This window comes from Adiantum capillus-veneris, chromosome 5, assembly GCF_014529385.1.
Source record: "Adiantum capillus-veneris isolate H3 chromosome 5, ASM1452938v2, whole genome shotgun sequence".
Classification (NCBI taxonomy): Eukaryota; Viridiplantae; Streptophyta; class Polypodiopsida; order Polypodiales; family Pteridaceae; genus Adiantum; species Adiantum capillus-veneris.
Window position 1 is genome coordinate 121770263 of NC_140935.1, and position 16359 is coordinate 121786621.

Consider the following 16359-nt stretch of genomic DNA (forward strand, 5'->3'; position numbering starts at 1 on the left):
GGAAAAGTGGTGAATCTTAAGACCAAACCACTCATGCTACTAGAGATAATAGGTTGGACAAGTGGTGGACCTTGAATGTAAACCCCCCATGTACGAAATATCATGAGTTTAAGATATTTCAATGGAGCCTATCATTTTGGAGACATGGTGCAGCTTGCTTCTCTTCATGTTTCAATGGAACCTAGCTTGGACAAATGGTGGAGCATCCTTCTCTGCATGTTTCAATGGAGCCTAGCTTAGACAAGTGGTGGACCTTGGAACCAGACCCCTATATAAAACCTATCATGTGCATTTTAAGTGGTGGTAAATAATATGATTTAAGATATAGCCTTATAGGGATGACAAGTGGTGGATCTTAACACCGAGATCTTCTTAATATAATGAAAGAGAGTGGAAAAGTGGTGAATCTTGAGACCAAACCACTCATGCTACTAGGGATAATAGGTTGGACAAGTGGTGGATCTTGAATTTAAACCCCACATATACAAAATATCGTGGGTTTAAGGTATTTCAATGGAGCCTAGCATCTCGGAGACATGGTACAGCTTGCTTCTCTTCATGTTCCAATGGAGCCTATTTTGGACAAATGGTGAAGCATGCTTCTCTCCATGTTTCAATGGACCCTAGATTGTACAAGTGGTGGACCTTTGCTTCTCTCTATGTTTCAATAGGGTTAGACTATATTAGACAATTAGTAGACCTCGAATCTCTCCATGTTGTCTAGAGCTAAGCTTGGACATGTGGTGGACCTTACTTCTCCCTTCCCTTAGTTTACTAGCTTAAAATATCACTATGTATACTTGCTTAGATCTAGATTGAACAAGTGGTGGACCTTGTATTCACACAAACTTAATCCATTACAAAAAAGTATATGTTAAAATAACATTTGGTTTTTTTTTGTTTCAGGAAAGATGGCTTCGAAAAAAGAGGTTGCAAGGGTTGCTGTCTCAGTTGACTATACTCGCAATGATCTTAGGAAATGGTATTTGGACATATATGGTATAGAGGGTGCACAATTTCTTAAGGTGCATCGATTTATTGCCAAAAAGGAGAATGACATCTTGTTTGAAGATGTTGGACAAGTTGTGGAAGCATCTGCCTCTGTAGTTGATAGTCATCCGGATGTGGAATGCATTGACATTCTAGTTCCAATGAATCTAGAATCTCAACTATCTCTAGAAGCATATGCATTGGAGCGCATGTCTAGAAACAAAGAAGAGACAATGTTTTCTCGAGGATGGAAGTTTGCAGAATCAAATCCAAATATCACAGCAGATCAACTTCAAAGCTCCATCACTGCTACACTACAACGAAAAAAGGTGAAAGCTTCACGACCACCATCCACAAAGAAGCAAGCAAAAGTGCAGAAAGTAGCAGCTAAGCGAACTAGTTCCATTTTTGGATGTAGACAAGGCATCTTTGGCATCCTCATCAACAGAGGGTTCAATGTCAAAGATGAAAATTGTGGATCCATATGTTTTAGAAGTTGAGGCCATGAAAGGACAAGAAAAAGATACAGGAGGAATGAATAAGTACATAAACTATTTTCCTTTCCAATATAGGGAATTTGATATCCCTATTCAAAATTGTTGGCTTGCTCCTAATCACTATAATGCACGTATTATGGATAAAAAACACGCTGAAAGTGTGTTATTTGGATTTTCACGGAGTACGACCAAGCCTGCAGCATGTGCATATTTGATGCCTGTTCAAAATGCAAAGTCAAAGAAGGGGACTCCTTTTGCAGTAGAAGAGGTAGAAGAGCAAAAAATTAAAGATTATCATTATTGGATTCTTGATGGGCAGCATTCAATCTATGCTGCAAAATTTTTGCTTCACAATGAACAAAACAACAAAGAGATATTTGAAAGACTGATTAGCGTGTATAAATTTAGAAAGTCTTGCATTGTTGTAAATGCTCCTCCATTTGTTGCAACTGCTATTTCAAATGAGGAGGCTTAGTTGATTAGTTGATATGCTTAGTTGATAGTGTGGAGGAGGCAAAAAACGTGGAGACCATGCTGCTAGACTTTGTTAAGTCTCATGAAGATATAGAAAAATGGGTTGGATTTCAACAATCCACTTCGTAATCAGACGACACTGTGCCTATTACAGAGGAGTGCTCTCCACAAAGAGAAGAAGAAGAACAACAACAACATCCTCTGTCAATGGAGGAATTTTTGGAAATGAAGACACACATGTTTTGAGTCTCTTGTGCATGTTAGTGTTTCTTGTTACTGATTTGATACACTTAATGTTAGATTTTTCTTTATATAGTATTGATTGAGTTTGTATTTTTTAGCTCAAGCATTCAAGGTTTGAATGGAAATAGTAAATTACTTGAGTTTTTGAATGGTGGATCTTTAGACTAAAACTATAACATTTAATACTCACAAAGACTTAATTACTTAAGAGCTTGAACTCAATAAGTTTTGGACCTTTTATCAATACCCCCTTGATATGATACATTAGATCCTAGCATGGTTAAATGGTGATGCTTCATAAATTGAACCTAGCTTAGACAGGTGCTCGAGCCTAAATTTAAACTAACCTTGCTAGAAGGGAGCTTATGTTTGGACTTTGAGAACTAGCATAAGTAATCAATTAGAGCATAGATTAGACATGTGGTGGTGGCCTTAGAGACCAAAATCTTAATGAGCTTGGAAAGGTATTTAAGTACTACAATTTACTTACTTTTAGTACTCACTAAAGGCATAGCTTGACAAAAGGTGGACCTTACATGGATCCTAATTTCAAGAGGTGTGGTAGAGCTTCAAACCAAGCTCATATAGCTTGGACATGTGGTGGACCTTGCATGGAGACTAGTTTAGACAAGTGTGGTACACCTTGTAACCAACACCATTTGTTATATTAGCTTGGACAAGTGGTGGACCTTGATTTTATGTTTCAATGGAGCATATTTTGGACAGGTGGTAGACCTTTTTTCTCTCCATGCTTCAATGGAGAGAATCATTAGTTTGGACAAGTGGTGGACCTTTCTTTTATGTTTTAAAGGAGCATATTTTGGACAAGTGGTAGACATTGTTTCTCTCCATGGTTCAATGGAACCCACCTTAGACAAGTGAAGTACCTTGAAACCAAACCCCCATAATACAACCTACTAAATAAGTTGGAAAATTGGTAGGATATGAAACCATCCATGATAGAGCATAGTATAGGTGAGAAAGTAGTTGTCCTTATATCAATTACCCATGCATAGCTTGGACAAGTGGTGAACCTTGATTCTCTCTATGTTTCAATGGATCCTATCTTGGACCTTAAAATGAAACCTCCCATGCTAAAACCCATCATAGATCGTATATGTAGTGGACCTTGAAACTCTTTTATGTCCCCAACAGAGAGAAGCATTGCACTCGTGATTATCTCCATACATGAAGGCAAGGTTGGACAAGTGGTGGACCTTCAAACCAGAATCTCTATGCAATAATAGGCAAGTGGTGGAGCTTGTTTTCTCCATGTTCTAATGGAGCCTAGCTTAGACAAACAATGGAGCTTGCTTCTCTCCATGTTTCAATGGATCCTAGCTTAGAAAAGTGGTGGAGCTTGTTTTCTCCATGTTCTAATGAAGCCTATCTTCGACCAATGGGCGATCATCCTTCTCTCCATGTTGTAATCGAACCTAGCTTGGACAAGTGGTGGACCTTTGCTTCTCTCTATCTTTCAATATAGTTAGCTTGGACAAGTGGTGGACCTTGGAACCAAACCATCATGTAAAACCTATCATGGTCACTCCAGGTGGTCAGAAAGAATAACCTTTAAGATATAGTCTTATAGGTTGGACAAGTGGTGGACCTTAACACCTAGATATTGTTAATATAATGAAATAGAGTGAAAAAGTGGTGAATCTTAAGACCAAACCACTCATGCTACTAGCGATAATAGGTTGGACAAATGGTGGACCTTGAATGTAAACCCCCTATGGACGAGATATCGTGGGTTTAAGGTATTTCATTGGCGCCTATCATCTTGGAGACATGGTGCAGCTTGCTTCTCCTCATGTTTCAATAGAGTTAGCTTCGACAAATGGTGGATCATCCTTCTCTCCATGTTTCAATGGAACCTAGCTTGGACAAGTGGGGGACCTTTGCTTCTCTCTATCTTTCAATAGAGTCAGCTTGGACAAGTGGTGGACCTTGGACCCAAACCCCCATGTAAAACATATCATGTTAACTCCAAGTGGTGAGAAAGAATAAAGTTTAAGATATAGCCTTATAGGTTGGACAAGTGGTGGACCTTAATACCCAGATATTCTTAATTTAATGACATAGAGTGAAAAAGTGGTGAATCTTGAGAGCAAACCACTCATGCTACTAGCGATAATAGGTTGCACAAGTGGTGGACCTTGACTATAAACTCCCATTTTACAAAATAACGTGGGTTTAAGGTATTTTGAGGGAGGCTAGCATCTTGGAGACATGGTGCAGCTTGTGTCTCTTCATGTTTCAATGGAGTCTATCTTGGACAAATGGTGGAGCATCCTTCTCTCCATGTGTCAATGGACCCTAGCTTGGACAAGTGGTGGACCTTTGCTTCTCTCTCTGTTTCAATACAGTTAGCTTGGACACGTGGTAGACCTTGGAACCAAACCCCATGTAAAACCTATCATGGTCACTCCAAGTGTTCAGAAAGAATAACCCTTAAGATATATCCTACTCATGCTACTAGCGTTACTAGGTTGGACAGGTGGTATACCTTGATTGTAAACCCTCCATGTTTCAATAGAGTTAGTTTCAACAAATGGTGGGGCATCCTTCTCTCCAAGTTTCAATGGATCCTAGCTTGGACAAGTGGTGGACCTTTGCTTCTCTCTATCTTTCAATAGAGCTAGCTTGGACAAGTGGTAGACCTTGGAACCAAACCCCCATGTAAAACCTACAATGGTAACTCCAAGTGGTTAGAAAGAATAACCTTTAAGATGTAGTTCTATAGGTTGGGCAAGTGATGGACCTTAACACCCAGATATTTTTAATATAATGACATAGAGTGAAAAAGTGGTGAATCTTGAGAGCAAACCACTCATGCTACTAGCAATAATAGATTGCACAAGTGGTGGACCTTGAGTATAAACTCCCCATGTACTAAATAACGTGGTTTTAAGGTATTTCGATGGAGGCTAGCATCTTGGAGACATGGTGCAGCTTGCTTCTTTTCATGGTTCAATGAAGCCTATCTTCAACCAATGGGGGATCATCCTTCTCTCCATGTTTCAATGGAACCTAGCTTGAACAAGTGGTGGACCTTTGCTTCTCTCTATCTTTCAATAGAGTTAGCTTGCACAAGTGGTGAACCTTGGAACCAAACCCCCACGTAAAACCTATCATGGTCACTCCAAGTGGTCAGAAAGAATAGCCTTTAAAGATATAGTCTTATAGGTTGGACAAGTGGTGGACCTTAACACCCAGATATTCTTAATATAATGACATAGAGTGGAAAAGTGGTGAATCTTAGGACCAAACCACACCTACTACTAGCGATAATAGGTTGGACAAGTGGTGGACATTGAATGTGAACCTTGAATGGAGCCTAACATCTTGGAGACATGGTGCAACTTGCTTCTCCTCATGTTTTAATAGAGTTAGCTTCGACAAATGGTGGGGCATCCTTCTCTACATGTTTCATTAAAGCCTAGCTTGGACAAGTGGTGGACCTTTGCTTCTCTCTATCTTTCAATAGAGTTAGCTTGGACAAGTGGTGGACCTTGGACCCAAACCCCAATGTGAAACCTATCATGTTAACTCCAAGTGGTGAGACATACTAAAGTTTAAGATATAGCCTTATAGGTTGGACAAGTGGTGGACCTTAATACCCGGATATTATTAATTTGATGACATAGAGTAGAAACGTGGTGAATCTTGAGAGGAAACAACTCATGCTACTAGCGATAATAGATTGCAAAAGTGGTGGACTTTGAATGTAAACCCCCATGTTTCAATAGAGATAGCTTCAACAAATGGTGGAGCATTCTTCTCTACATGTTTCAATGGATCCTAGCTTCGACAAGTGGTGGACCGTTGCTTCTCTCTATCTTTCAATAGATTTAGCTTGGTCAAGTGGTGGACCTTGGAACCAAGTGGTCAGAAAGAATAACCTTGAAGATATAGTCTTATAGGTTCGACAAGTGGTGGACCTTAACACCCAGATATTCTTAATATAATGACATAGAGTGAAAAAGTGGTGAATCTTGAGAGCAAACCAATCATGCTACTAGAGATAATAGGTTGCACAAGTGGTGGACCTTGACTGTAAACCCCCCATGTACAAAATAACGTGCGTTTAAGGTATTTCGATGGAGCCTAGCATCTTGGAGACATGGTGCAGCTTGCTTCTTTTCATGTTTCAATGAAGCCTATCTTCGACCAATGGGGGATCATCGTTCTCTCCATGTTTCAATGGAACCTATCTTGTAAAAGTGGTGGACCTTTGCTTCTCTCTATCTTTCAATAGAGTAAGCTTGGACAAGTGGTGGACCTTGGAACCAAATCCCCATGTAAAACCTATCATGGTCACTCCAAGTGGTAAGAAAGAATAACCTTTCAGATATAGTCTTATAAGTTGGACAAGTGGTGGACCTTAATACCCAGATATTCTTAATATAATGACATAAGGTGGAAAAGTGGTGAATCTTAAGACCAAACTACTCATGCTACTAGCGATAATAGGTTGGACAAGTGGTGGACCTTGAATGTGGACCTTGAATGTAAACCCCCCATGGACCAAATATCATGGGTTTAAGGTATTTCGATGGAGACTAGCATCTTGGAGACATGGTGCAGCTTGCTTCTTTTCATGTTTTAATTCAGTCTTTCTTTGACCAATGGGGGATCATCCTTCTCTCCATGTTTCAATGGAACCTAGCTTGGAAAAGTGGTGGACCTTTGCTTCTCTCTATGTTTCAATAGAGTTAGCCTGGACAAGTGGTGGACCTTGAAACCAAACCCCCATGTAAAACCTATCATGGTCACGCCAAGTGGTGAGAAAGAATAGCCCTTAAGATATATCCTTATAGGTTCGACAAGTGGTGGACCTTAACACCCAGATATTCTTAATATAACGACATAGAGTAAAAAAGTGGTGATTCCTGAGACCAAACCACTCATGCTACTAGCGTTAATAGGTTGGACAAGTGGTGGACCTTCAATTAAACCCCCATGTTTCAATAGAGTTATCTTCAACAAATGGTGGAGCATCCTTCTCTACATGTTTCAATGGATCCTAGCTTGGACAAGTGGTGGACTTTTGCTTCTCTCTTTCTTTCAATAGGGTTAGCTTGGACAAGTGGTGGACCTTGGAACCAAACCCCCATGTAAAACCTATCATGGTCACTCCAAGTGGTCAGAAAGAATAACTTTTAAGATGTAGTCTTATAGGTTGGACAAGTGGTGGACCTTAACACCCAGATATTCTTAATATAATGACATAGAGTGAAAAAGTGGTGAATCTTTAGAGCAAACGACTCATGCTACTAGCGATAATAGGTTGCACAAGTGGTGGACCTTGACTGTAATCTCCCCATGTAAAAAATAACTTGGGTTTAAGGTATTTCAATGGAGCCTAGCATCTTGGAGACATGGTGCATCTTGCTTCTTTTCATGTTTCAATGAAGCCTATCTTCGACCAATGGGGGATCATCCTTCTCTCCATGTTTCAATGGAACGTAGCTTGTACAAGTGGTGGACCTTTGCTTCTCTCTATCTTTCAATAGAGTTATCTTGGACAAGTGGTGGACCTTGGAACCAAATCCCATGTAAAACCTATCATGGTCACTCCAAGTGGTCAAAAAGAATAACCATTAAGATATAGTCTTATAAGTTAGACAAGTGGTGGACCTTATTACCCAGATATTATTAATATAATGACATAGAGTGGAAAAGTGGTGAATCTTAAGACCAAACCACTCATGCTACTAGCGATAATAGGTTGGACTTGTGGTGGACCTTGAATGTGGACCGTGAATGTAAACCCCCATGAACGAAATGTCGTGCGTTTAAGGTATTTCAATGGAGCCTAGAATCTTGGAGACATGGTGCAGCTTGATTCTCGTCTATTGAGTTAGCTTCGACAAATGGTGGAGAACCCTTCTCTACATGTTTCAATGGATCTTAGCTTCGAAGAGTAGTGGACCTTTGCTTCTCTCTATCTTTCAATAGAGTTAGCTTGGACAAGTGGTGGACCTTGGACCCAAACCACTATTTTAAACCTATCATGTTAACTCCAAGTGCTGAGAAATAATAAAGTTTAAGATATAGCTTTATAGGTTGGAAAGTGGTGGACCTTAACACCCAGATATTCTTAATATAACGACATAAAGTAAAAAAGTGGTGATTCCTGAGACCAAACCACTCATGCTACTAGCGTTAATAGGTTGGACAAGTGGTGGACCTTGAATTAAACCCCCCATGTTTCAATAGAGTTATCTTCAACAAATGGTGGAGCATTCTTCTCTTCATGTTTCAATGGATCCTAGCTTGGACAAGTGGTGGACCTTTGCTTCTCTCTATCTTTCAAAAGAGTTAGTTTGGTCAAGTGGTGGACCTTGGAACCAAACCCCCATGTAAAACCTATCATGGTCACTCCAAGTGGTCAGAAAGAATAACCTTTAAGATATTGTTTTATAGGTTGGACAAGTGGTGGACCTTAACACCCAGATATTCTTAATAAAATGACATAGAGTGAAAAAGTGGTGAATCTTGAGAGCAAACCACTGATGCTACTAGCGATAATAGGTTGCAAAAGTGGTGGACCTTGATTGTAAACTCCCCATGTACAAAATAACTTTGGTGTAAGGTAATTCGATGGAGGCTAGCATCTTGGAGACATGGTGTAGCTTCCTTCTTTTCATGTTTCAATGAAGCCTATCTTCAACCAATGGGGGATCATCCTTCTCTCCATGTTTCAATGGAACCTAGCTTGTTCAAGTGGTGGACCTTTGCTTCTCTTTATGTTTCACTAGAGTTAGCTTGGAGAAGTGGTGGACCTTGGAACCAAACCCCCATGTAAAACCTATCATGGTCACTCCAAGTGGTCCGAAAGAATAACCTTTAAGATATAGTCTTATAGGCTGGACAAGTGGTGGACCTTAACACCCAGATATTCTAAATATAATGACATAGAGTGGAAAAGTGGTGAATCTTAAGACCAAACCACTCATGCTACTAGCAATAACAGGTTAGACAAGTGGTGGACCTTGAATGTAAACCCCCATGGACGAAATATCGTGGGTTTAAGGTATTTCTATGGATCCTAGCATCTTGGAGACATGGTGCAGCTTACTTCTCCTAATTTTCCAATAGAGTTAGCTTCGACAAATGGTGGAGCATCCTTCTCTACGTGTTTCAAAGGAGTCTAGCTTGGACAAGTGGTGGACATTGGAACCAAACCCCCATGTAAAGCCTATCATGTTAACTCCAAGTGGTGAGAAATAATAACGTTTAAGATATAGCCTTATAGGTTGGACAAGTGGTGGACCTTAATACCCAGATATTCTTAATTTAATGACATAGAGTGAAACAATGGTGAATCTTGAGAGCAAACCACTCATGATACTAGCGATAATAGGTTGGACAAGTGGTGGACCTTGAATGTAAACCCCCATGTTTCAATAAAGTTAGCTTCAACAAATGGTGGAGCATTCTTCTCTACATCTTTCAATGGATCCTAGCTTGGACAAGTGGTGGACTTTGCTTCTCTCTATTTTTCAATACACTTAGCTTGGTCAAGTAGTGGACCTTGGAACCAAACCCCCATGTAAAACCTATCATGGTCACTCCAAGTGGTTAGAAAGAATAACCTTGAAGATATAGTCTTATAGGTTGGACAAGTGGTGGACGTTAACACCCAGATATTCTTAATATAATGACATAGAGTGACAAAGTGGTGAATCTTGAGATCAAAACACTCATACTACTAGCGATAATAGGTTGCACAAGTGGTGGACCTTGACTATAAACTCCCCATGTACAAAATAACGTGGGTTTAAGGTATTTCGATGGAGGCTAGCATCTTGGAGACATGGTGCAGCTTGCTTATTTTAATGTTTCAATGAAGCCTATCTTCGAGCAATGGGGGATCATCCTTCTCTCCATGTTTCAATGGAACCTAGCTTGGACAAGTGATGGATCTTTGATTCTCTCTATCTTTCAATAGAGTTAGCTTGGACAAGTGGTGGACCTTGGAACCAAACCCCCATGTAAACCCTATCATGGTCACTCCAAGTGGTCAGAAAGAATAACCTTTAAGATATAGTCTTATAGGTTGGACAAGTGGTGGACCTTAATACCCAGATATTATTAATATAATGACATAGAGTGGAAAAATGGTGAATCTTAAGATCAAACCACTCATGCTACTAGCGATAATAGGTTGGACGTGTGGTGGACCTTGAATGTGGACCTTGAAAGTTAATCCCCCATGGACGAAATATCGTGGGTTTAAGGTATTTCAATGGAGCCTAGCTCCTTGGTGACATGGGGTAGCTTGCTTCTCCTCATGTTTCAATAGAGTTAGCTTCGACAAATGGTGGAGCATCCTTCTCTACACGTTTCAATGGAGCCTAGCTTGGACAAGTGGGGGACCTTTGCTTCTCTCTATATTTCAATAGAGTTAGCTTGGACAAGTGGTGGACCTTGGACCCAAACCCCCATGTAAAACCTATCATGTTAACTCCAAGTGGTGAGAAAGAATAAAGTTTAAGATATAGCATTATAGGTTGGACAGGTGGTGGACCTTAATACCCAGATTTTCTTAATTTAATGACATAGAGTGGAAAAGTGGTGAATCTTGAGAGAAAACCACTCATTCTACTAGCGATAATAGGTTGGACAAGTGGTGGAACTATACTTTCAACTCCCCATTTACAAAATAACGTGGGTTTAAGGTATTTTGATGGAGGCTAGCATCTTGGAGAAATGGTGCAGCTTGCTTCTCTTCATGTTTCAATGGACTCTATCTTGGACAAATGGTAGAGCATCCTTCTCTCCATGTTTCAATGGACCCTAGCTTGGACAAGTGGTGGACCTTTGCTTCTCTCTCTGTTTCAATAGAGCTAGCTTGGACAAGGGGTGGAACTTGGAACCAAACCCCTTGTAAAACCTATCATGGTCACTCCAAGTGTTGAGAAATAATAACCTTTAAGATATATCCTTATAGGTTAGACAAGTGGTGGACCTTGAATGTAAACCCCCCATGGACGAAATATCGTGGGTTTAAGGTATTTTCAATGGAGTCTAGCATCTTGGAGACATGGTGCAACTTGCTTTTCCTCATGTTTCAATAGAGTTAGCTTCGACAAATGGTGGAGCATCCTTCTCTACATGTTTCAATGGAGCCTAATTTGGACAAGTGGTGGACCTTTGCTTCTCTCCATCTTTCAATAGAGTTAGCTTGGACCAGTGGTGGACCTTGGAACCAAAACCCCATGTAAAACCTATCATGTTAAGTCCAATGGGTGAGAAAGAATAAAGTTTAAGATATATCCTTATACGTTGGCCAAGTGGTGGACCTTAATACCCATATATTATTAATTTAATGACCAAACCACCATTTTAAACCTATCATGTTAACTCCAAGTGCTGAGAAATAATAAAGTTTAAGATATAGCTTTATAGGTTGGAAAGTGGTGGACCTTAATACCCAGATATTCTTAATTTAATAACATAGAGTGGAAAAGTGGTGAATCTTAAGACCAAACCACTCATGCTACTAGAGATAATAGGTTGGACAAGTAGTGGACCTTGAATGTAAACCCCCCATGTACGAAATATCATGGGTTTAAGGTATTTCTATGAAGCCTAGCATCTTGGAGACAATGGTGTAGCTTGCTTCTCTTCATGTTTCAATGGAGCGTATCTTGGACAAATGGTGGAGCATCCTTCTCTCCATGTTTCAATGGTCCTTAGCTTGGACAAGTTGTGGACCTTTGCTTCTCTCTATGTTTCAATAGAGTTAGCTTGGAGAAGTGGTAGACCTTGGAACAAAACCCCCATGTAAAACCTATCATGGTCACTCCAAGTGGTGAGAAAGAATAACCCTTAAGATATAGCCTTATAGGTTGGACAAGTGGTGGACCTTAACACCCATATATTCTTAATATAATGACCTAACGTGAAAAAGTGGTGAATCTTGAGACCAAACCACTCATGCTACTAGCCTTAATAGGTTGGACAAGTGGTGGAACTTGAATGTAAACCCCCCATGTTTCAATAGAGTTAGCTTCGACAAATGGTGGAGCATCCTTCTCTCCATGTTTGAATGGAACCTAGCTTGGACATGTGGTGGACCTTTGCTTCTCTCTATGAGAAGAATAGAGTTAGCTTGGAAAAGTGGTGGACCTTGGAACCAAACCCACATGTAAAACATATCATGGACATTTCAAGTGGTGAGAAAGAATACCCTTTAAGATATACCATTATAGGTTGCACAAGCGGTCGACCTTAACACCCAGACCTTCTTAATATAATGTCATAGAGTGGAAAAGTGGTGAATCTTGAGACCAAATCACTCATGATACTAGGGATAATAGCTTGGACAAGTGGTTGACCTTGACTTTAAACCCCACATGTAAACGATATCATGGGTTTAAGGTATTTCAATGGATCCTAGCATCTTGGAGACATGGTGCACCTTGCTTATTTTCATGTTTCAATGAAGCCTATCTTCGACCAATGGGGGACCATCCTTCTCTCCATGTTTCAATGGAGCCTAGATTGGACAAGTGGTGAACCTTTGCTTCTCTCTATGTTTCCATAGAGTTAGCTTGGACAAGTGGTGGACCTTGGAACCAAACCCCCATGTAAAACATATCATGATCATTCCAAGTGGTCATAAATAATATCCTTTGAGATCTAGCCTTATAGGTTCGACAAGTGGTCGACCTTAAAACGTAGATCTTCTTAATATAACGACATAGACTGGAAAAGTGGTGAATCTTGAGACCAAACCACTCATTCTACTAAGGATAATAGGTTGGACAAGTGGTGGACCTTGAATGTAAACCCCCCATGTACGAAATATCATGGGTTTAAGGTATTTCAATGGAGCCTAGCATCTTGGAGACATGGTGCAGTTTGCTTCTCGTCATGTTTCAATGGAGCCTATCTTCGACAAATGGTGGAGCGTTCTTCTCTCCATGTTTCAATGGACCCTAGCTTGGACAAGTGGTGGACCTTTGCTTCTCGCTATGTGTGAATAGAGTTAGCTCCGACAAGTGGTGGATCTTGGAACCAAACCCCCATGTAAAACCTATCATGGTCATTCCAAGTGGTGAGAAAGAATACCCTTTAAGATATAGACTTATAAGTTTGGACAAGTGGTGGACCTTAACACCCAGATCTTTTTAATAAAATGACATAGAGTGGAAAAGTGGTGAATCTTGAGACCAAACCACTCATGCTACTAGAGATAATAGGTTGGACAAGTGGTGGACCTTGAATGTAAACCCCCCATGTACGAAATATCATGAGTTTAAGATATTTCAATGGAGCCTATCATTTTGGAGACATGGTGCAGCTTGCTTCTCTTCATGTTTCAATGGAACCTAGCTTGGACAAATGGTGGAGCATCCTTCTCTGCATGTTTCAATGGAGCCTAGCTTAGACAAGTGGTGGACCTTGGAACCAGACCCCTATATAAAACCTATCATGTGCATTTTAAGTGGTGGTAAATAATATGATTTAAGATATAGCCTTATAGGGATGACAAGTGGTGGATCTTAACACCGAGATCTTCTTAATATAATGAAAGAGAGTGGAAAAGTGGTGAATCTTGAGACCAAACCACTCATGCTACTAGGGATAATAGGTTGGACAAGTGGTGGATCTTGAATTTAAACCCCACATATACAAAATATCGTGGGTTTAAGGTATTTCAATGGAGCCTAGCATCTCGGAGACATGGTACAGCTTGCTTCTCTTCATGTTCCAATGGAGCCTATTTTGGACAAATGGTGAAGCATGCTTCTCTCCATGTTTCAATGGACCCTAGATTGTACAAGTGGTGGACCTTTGCTTCTCTCTATGTTTCAATAGGGTTAGACTATATTAGACAATTAGTAGACCTCGAATCTCTCCATGTTGTCTAGAGCTAAGCTTGGACATGTGGTGGACCTTACTTCTCCCTTCCCTTAGTTTACTAGCTTAAAATATCACTATGTATACTTGCTTAGATCTAGATTGAACAAGTGGTGGACCTTGTATTCACACAAACTTAATCCATTACAAAAAAGTATATGTTAAAATAACATTTGGTTTTTTTTTTGTTTCAAGAAAGATGGCTTCGAAAAAATAGGTTGCAAGGGTTGCTGTCTCAGTTGACTATACTCGCAATGATCTTAGGAAATGGTATTTGGACATATATGGTATAGAGGGTGCACAATTTCTTAAGGTGCATCGATTTATTGCCAAAAAGGAGAATGACATCTTGTTTGAAGATGTTGGACAAGTTGTGGAAGCATCTGCCTCTGTAGTTGATAGTCATCCGGATGTGGAATGCATTGACATTCTAGTTCCAATGAATCTAGAATCTCAACTATCTCTAGAAGCATATGCATTGGAGCGCATGTCTAGAAACAAAGAAGAGACAATGTTTTCTCGAGGATGGAAGTTTGCAGAATCAAATCCAAATATCACAGCAGATCAACTTCAAAGCTCCATCACTGCTACACTACAACGAAAAAAGGTGAAAGCTTCACGACCACCATCCACAAAGAAGCAAGCAAAAGTGCAGAAAGTAGCAGCTAAGCGAACTAGTTCCATTTTTGGATGTAGACAAGGCATCTTTGGCATCCTCATCAACAGAGGGTTCAATGTCAAAGATGAAAATTGTGGATCCATATGTTTTAGAAGTTGAGGCCATGAAAGGACAAGAAAAAGATACAGGAGGAATGAATAAGTACATAAACTATTTTCCTTTCCAATATAGGGAATTTGATATCCCTATTCAAAATTGTTGGCTTGCTCCTAATCACTATAATGCACGTATTATGGATAAAAAACACGCTGAAAGTGTGTTATTTGGATTTTCACGGAGTACGACCAAGCCTGCAGCATGTGCATATTTGATGCCTGTTCAAAATGCAAAGTCAAAGAAGGGGACTCCTTTTGCAGTAGAAGAGGTAGAAGAGCAAAAAATTAAAGATTATCATTATTGGATTCTTGATGGGCAGCATTCAATCTATGCTGCAAAATTTTTGCTTCACAATGAACAAAACAACAAAGAGATATTTGAAAGACTGATTAGCGTGTATAAATTTAGAAAGTCTTGCATTGTTGTAAATGCTCCTCCATTTGTTGCAACTGCTATTTCAAATGAGGAGGCTTAGTTGATTAGTTGATATGCTTAGTTGATAGTGTGGAGGAGGCAAAAAACGTGGAGACCATGCTGCTAGACTTTGTTAAGTCTCATGAAGATATAGAAAAATGGGTTGGATTTCAACAATCCACTTCGTAATCAGACGACACTGTGCCTATTACAGAGGAGTGCTCTCCACAAAGAGAAGAAGAAGAACAACAACAACATCCTCTGTCAATGGAGGAATTTTTGGAAATGAAGACACACATGTTTTGAGTCTCTTGTGCATGTTAGTGTTTCTTGTTACTGATTTGATACACTTAATGTTAGATTTTTCTTTATATAGTATTGATTGAGTTTGTATTTTTTAGCTCAAGCATTCAAGGTTTGAATGGAAATAGTAAATTACTTGAGTTTTTGAATGGTGGATCTTTAGACTAAAACTATAACATTTAATACTCACAAAGACTTAATTACTTAAGAGCTTGAACTCAATAAGTTTTGGACCTTTTATCAATACCCCCTTGATATGATACATTAGATCCTAGCATGGTTAAATGGTGATGCTTCATAAATTGAACCTAGCTTAGACAGGTGCTCGAGCCTAAATTTAAACTAACCTTGCTAGAAGGGAGCTTATGTTTGGACTTTGAGAACTAGCATAAGTAATCAATTAGAGCATAGATTAGACATGTGGTGGTGGCCTTAGAGACCAAAATCTTAATGAGCTTGGAAAGGTATTTAAGTACTACAATTTACTTACTTTTAGTACTCACTAAAGGCATAGCTTGACAAAAGGTGGACCTTACATGGATCCTAATTTCAAGAGGTGTGGTAGAGCTTCAAACCAAGATCATATAGCTTGGACATGTGGTGGACCTTGCATGGAGACTAGTTTAGACAAGTGTGGTACACCTTGTAACCAACACCATTTGTTATATTAGCTTGGACAAGTGGTGGACCTTGATTTTATGTTTCAATGGAGCATATTTTGGACAGGTGGTAGACCTTTTTTCTCTCCATGCTTCAATGGAGAGAATCATTAGTTTGGACAAG